At 33.9% G+C, this 6,202-nt stretch overlaps 1 long non-coding RNA gene across 9 annotated transcripts; it reads left to right on the forward strand.

Annotated features, from left to right (window-relative positions):
* LOC109949206 lies at positions 1,397-6,202 on the forward strand. 9 transcript variants are annotated; one of them, XR_002271737.1, is made up of 10 exons: positions 1,397-1,853; positions 2,051-2,122; positions 2,654-3,085; positions 3,218-3,334; positions 3,539-3,685; positions 3,775-3,847; positions 4,434-4,568; positions 4,754-4,845; positions 5,190-5,342; positions 5,886-6,202. It is a non-coding gene; the product is annotated as an uncharacterized LOC109949206 (long non-coding RNA). The 9 variants fall into 9 exon arrangements; XR_002271739.1 differs by having other exon boundaries at positions 1,399-1,853; positions 3,555-3,685; positions 5,255-5,342; XR_002271735.1 differs by having other exon boundaries at positions 1,410-1,853; positions 3,555-3,685; positions 4,440-4,568.

The following is a 6,202-nucleotide window of genomic DNA, read 5'->3' on the forward strand; positions in this document are numbered from 1 at the left end:
TTCCTTTTTATTTTATTGCGTGTTTGCGAAACTTCACATCCGAACTCTAAAACATAAATTTCTCATAAGCTATTGGTTTTTTTTGTTTCAGGGGTTTTTCTGTCCAAGTTTTTTTGGTATTTCTTGAGCACGTTTTCATCTTATTTCCTTTCCATTTTTTTTTCAAAATTAAAATTTCAACACGTTTATTTTACCACTTTACCCCTTTTTAATTAAATTTTTTTTCTGATTTCTTATCAAGTTTTGGTGGACTTAGTCTTTGTGATTTCATCTCCTTTTAAAAGAAAAGAAATTGATATTGGATTTCAATATTACTTTCTGAATAGTTAAGACGTAAACTTCTTTTTTTTTTTTTTTTTTTTTTTTTTTTTTTCTAGTTTTTGAGTACACAACATGTATAAGGGGTGGCCTCGTTAAAACCTTCCCGAAGAAAACTACGGAGTAGGAAAGAGTACCACACCACACATGCCGCCTTATTTAAAAAGCATACATATAATAAAAGCACGAATTTAAAAAGCATTGATAGTCAAGGCCATGATGTACTACCGTAAGTACTGGAGCCCTCATCTCCCTTGGAAGACTTCCTGTCAATAAATAAAAAGAAAGAAAAGAAAATTTGAATAAGCCAAAATTATAAAATACTAGAAACTTTTAAAAAAAATATATAATTAAAACCAAAAATACATAAAAAAATTTCTTACTTGTTTTGCTTAAGTTCGTAGTCGATGTCGTACGGCATGATTTTCAAGTCATGCTCTTCAGCAATTTTTTCAATCTCATTGTACTCTGTTGATGAAGGATCTACAGAGTACGGATCAATGGAAATTTGATTTCCTTTCCATTGATCGTTAGTTTTGACTTGTATGATTTCTTGCATGTCTTTGATGCTAGCTACAGATAGTTGTTCTAAATTTTTCAAATTTTTTATAGCCCTATCTCTTTGTTTTTCGAGTGTTTTAATCATCTCGGCTATCTCTTTAGCTTCGGATGATGTGCTGTTCTTGGGTGAAATGCTTCGTAGGTGCATTATTCTACTAATTTTTGATAATACAATTTTAAACGCAGCGTTAGTGATGAAAGACATATCTAACCTAATTACAAAAGAAAACAATACTGGCTTTTTATAACCGGATGGGAATGGAAATGAATGTAAAACAAATGCTTTTCTTGCTGAAAGAACTCGCTCAACTGTCAACTCATGCAAGTCATCCTTTATTTTTGAGTAGTTTGCATGTGGTGTGTGTGTCTAACGTTTTTGTCATGAAAATGTTTTTATCATATTTCTTTTTGGGCTTCTAGTCCCATATTTCATGAATATGGCACATTAAAATATGGGCTGTTATCTGGTGGGGAGTTCTATTTGAGAATCTCTACGTGAGAACACCCTCGGATCTAATCTAACGGATGAGAAAAAGCAATCCTAAGTGAAACTGTTGCAGTGGAAGCCAGCCTACACCCTCCAATTTTTTCACGCTCCCGCACTTCATTTCAGACTCCATCCTCCTCTCAAACCATCTCCTATTTTCTTTGGTCAGAATCGATACCTTTCTCAAACTCCCTCTCTCTTTCTCTGCCCTCTCAGTTTCTCTCCTCTCAAACTCCATCTCTGTCTTGCTCTCTCAGTTTCTCTGCGTCGATATCCCTCCCCGACGTCATCTCTCTCTTTCCTTTCCCTATCAAAAATCGAGGTCCAAAAGCCCTATTTACTGCTCTCATTTGGCATCTGTTTCATTTTCCTATTCGTTGTTGTCCTCTACCTGTGTTGTCCATCCTGCCGTTCTCTCAGTTGGAAACGCCCAAAACCCCCATGTGGTTAGAGCACCCACCCTAATATCTGAGATCTCGTTGAGAGGGTAATAAATTTTCAAACTTTCATAAGATGTTTTGCATTTTCCGTTGCATTCACTTAATGTTTTTGCTTGTTGGATTTTAGGGCTTTGATTTTCTGGGTTTCCACTTATGTTCTTATTTCTTTAAGAACATGATTGTGTCTCTGTGAGATTGAGAGATTGAGTGAATTTTTCTTTTAACGTTTTGTGATGTGAATCAGTGCAGTGAGGTCGGTGATGATGACGATGGTGAAGAAGCCAGAAAGGCAGAGGCTCTGCTTCGTCAGTTCAACGTAAGCTTGTCTTTTCTTTAATTAACTAAACATTTTGTCCGTAATGATTTTTATGCTCAACAATTTCTTGGTGTGTGTTTTGATGGAGTTATTTATTCATTTGTTATTTGATGTATTTTTGGGGATATTTAATAAATAATGGTGATGTAAAATGTAAATTTTCCTTTTTGTCTTCTTTTTTTAAATTAATAAGATCAGCGTTGGGATTTTTAAAAATTAAATAAATAAATAAGTCGCTGTGTGGTTGTTCATGGATATTTTTGGGTTGGTTTATCTAAATAGAAAAGAGAAGGAAAGAAAACAAAAGATTTTACTTTAGGGTTGGCAGAAAAATTAAAAAGAAAAGACCAACTTGATGTCGGAGACGGAATCGCAATTTTTTTAAGACGAAAGAAATGTAATTTATCATTAGCTTTGCTTTCATATTATAAAGTTGACATATGATCTGTCATCATTTTAACACGGTTGCTTATAATTATTAGATTTTCTTTAATATTTAAGTAGTTGTTCTCTGCTTGTTAAATTTTATAGGAATCGGAAATCATGTTTTTGATGGCTGAGTAGCGGAATAGAATGGATATTACCAATCCAAATATCCAGATGGCTGAGTGTGAACTAGGTTATTTAGCTTCTTAAGATTATATTGTATCTGCTTTCCATTGACGTTTGCTGTTCAAACTGCAGCATCTCACTTATTCAATTTATTGGTTTGCCTTCTAATTCTTTGAGTATATGTCGTGATTTTTTTTTGGGACTTTTGTCATCTGCTTGTATCATTGTGCTTTCTTCACTTGTTTAGATCAAGTATTATGTTGACGAGTGTGAGATCTTTTCAATATGTTGAGAAATGTGAGATAAACTTTTTTATATTCCTGTTTGCTCGATGAGACGCACAGCTTGTGCAGCCATTGAGTCATCTAAGCTTATGCAAGAGAAGCACAGGGAAATACCATCTTATTCGAGGTAAGCAATCCGAATCCTTGTTGGAATGTCATTGAAACGAGTTTTTTTTTTGTTGCTTTTATTTCTAAATACTAAAGCTTTGTGATTTCGCTTCTGTTTTTAATGTTTTGTCTCCAACCCCATTGAAAATAGGGTCTGCTTATGGATAAAGAATTTGGTTTGTCTCAAATTATGGAGAAGATTTTTCTTCTGCTCTTTGGGATTGTATTGTTACAGCTTGTGGTTCATTGCTCTGGTACTGATTTAAAGGTAAAACATGATAGAGGTTTGTTAATTATAGTAAAATTTATTGTTTTGAAGATAATCAAATATAGAAAGCAAAAAAAGAGAGTATTCCTCTGAATATTGCTTAAACGCGTTTATATCTACAATTTGCTTAAACTTTGTCTAATTATAGTAAAATTTATTGTTTTGATATTCGTTATTCTTTTCATTTTTTAATTGATAAAGCAGATACAATTTGTTGCAGGAGAAAGCAGCGCAAGAGAGACTCAGCAGATAGAGGGATGGGGAAGCATCATGGTGAGTCAACATAAGCATTGATCATGACTTCTTCGAGCAGTGAATCAAAGTCCCTCTTTTTCGTGGACAAGTCCAAAGGTACCTCTTGTGACCTTCATACCTTTGTTTTTTTGTTTTTGTTTTTGTTTTTGGTTTCGAGTGACATAATTGTCTTTTTTCGCTTTCAGTAATTCAATTGCTTCTGTACATCAATCCCGAATTTCAGTTCAGCTGCCAGAGTTAGGTTTTTTTTTAGTTTAGGTAAAGTCGCTTTGTGCAGTCTCTCTAACTTTACGTTTGTATTGTTATGAATTTCTGATTTTAGTTTTGGAATAGATTTATATATTTATTACCATTTATTATTTCTCATGAAAGGGTCTTATGCCAATGTAAAAGTTTATAACAATACGTTTCGAATTTCACATTCCATCAACAGCTAATGCAGATGGAGTTATGAATTTAATTTTTTGGGATGATTTGTGTGGCCGTCTTGGAGAACGTTTTGTTTAAATGGGTTTTATTTTTGGTTTGGTAGAATGCATTTTATTGTGGTTTGGGTGTTTTTTTTATGATAGAGTGGTAGAGATGCAGAAGGAGGTGTGGGTATTTTGGCCCTGTTAAAAGGAAATTGCAGGTTTATGGTTTGGTTTAAACAATTGTGTGGGTATGTGTTCGCTTTAGGTGTAGGTGTTGTGATGCACAGGAGACTCTGTTTCTAGGTTTAAATTATGTGTTTCTATGTACATAGTTGGGTGATTTCTTAATGTTTCTATTCGGTTGTTTCAGTTTGTTTTCTGTTAGATTTCGACAGCTGCGCTTCGTGTGATTGCTTTCTCTAACTTTGTAGATTTAGGTTTGGCCAAAAGGTGCTAGCAATGGGTACAACGACATAGCCACCACCACCACCACCGTATATAAGCTCTACAAAGATTACTTGCAAAACCCCAAAAGGGACATAATTTGCGATGGTGGCAATTACGCTGTGAGCTTTTCTAGTTCTTCCTGTCAAAATTTGTATTAAACTATGTAATTTGATTTCTGAAAAATGCTTTTGTCACTAATGATATTTATGTGGGTGCTTTTGTTTGCATTTCTAATTATCTCTCTCTAATTTGAATGTTTTGCTTGACTTATGAAATTAAAGTCCTTGGAATTTTATCTTAATAGATGGAATCGTCTCTCACCTTTCTGACGTATAAGGGTTCCGTTCCATACCCGAAGCAAAAGAAGTAGAGGAAACTATATTTCATGTTTTCCTGGTTAGTTGGAAACTATTTTGTATTTTAAAGTTTCCAATCATGATACATTAGTTGGAATGTGATTTTGTTTCAGCTTAGACACCCAAATATTATATCCTTATTCCATAGTACTTAAGCTGATAAACTTTGGGTGGTTCTACCACCAAGCGTACCATCTTTGTTGTTGCCGAACCTGTCATGCCACTCTTTGAACAAGTCAAGGAACTCAGTTTACAATTGTAGTTCTATTTTTCTTTTGCCTTTAATTTTATGTTTGGTTTTTGTATTTTATTTTATTTTATTTTTCCTAAAATTGGGCCAGTTGCTCTAATTTGGATATTGTTGTTTGCCTTTTCTGTATATAGAAAGAAAGTTCTTATGTACTCTGATGTTGGCTTCATTTATGCGGGTCATTTCTTTACTGAGCCAGACTACAATGGGCTACAATTGCTACAAGGGGAGAGGCCATCCATGGTTGAAGAAGGGCAATGGATATACCACACACCTACCTAAATGAGGTCAGTTTTTTGACTTGCTGCTTAACAATAATAACCAATGTTAACACAAGTGTCATCTAAACAATAGATGTATCCTAAAATTATCAGTTGCAAAATATGTATACATTGTATGAACCCTTTCTATTCTGAAAAAAAGCAACGCAGAAATTTTCTTAATTTGATTTTGCTTTTTCCATTTGCCTTCATTTGGAATGGATGAAGAAGTACAAGATTGCATTCATTTTTCGTAGTGAATTGTATTCTTTTATTATGCAGAATATTGTTTCAAATGCATGCTCGCCCTTAAATCCATATTCTCTTTGTGGTTTTCATTAAATTCCTACATTTCTTTGGGCACTTCTGTGTCTCTGTGGTTCTTATTCTTCGTTGTCAAGTAAACATTTGATGTATGATTATCTTGGTAGTGGCCTATTGTTTCTTCGTTTAGCGTTTTGAACTATATGAGAATTTTAACTATGTTTATATGAAGATGCTGATGCTTCCTTACAATCATGTGACATATCAATAATAGGCTTTAATTTTCTGAAATTGATTCAATGGCAGCAAAGGAAGATTGATGTAACAATTAGCAGGGAGCTGCTATAGGATTCTATACAATGAAGTGCTTCCACTACTTCAACAACAAAATAAAGGAGGTGGGAACAACGATTGCTACAGAACCGAGGAAATCTGATTATTCAGGAGCTGAATATGGTCATTAAGTCTTCATGCTCAACAAAATCACCCAACTCTGTAAGCCAGAATTGTAGGAAGAGATGGTTTCAAATATGTTAATGAGATATGAGTACATTTGCTGTTTTATGTAGGATCTTGGTATTTGTAGGTATTTGTATATTTTTTTAAATTCATTTTTTGTGATA

Source organism: Prunus persica, chromosome G5, assembly GCF_000346465.2.
Source record: "Prunus persica cultivar Lovell chromosome G5, Prunus_persica_NCBIv2, whole genome shotgun sequence".
In the NCBI taxonomy this organism is placed as follows: domain Eukaryota; kingdom Viridiplantae; phylum Streptophyta; class Magnoliopsida; order Rosales; family Rosaceae; genus Prunus; species Prunus persica.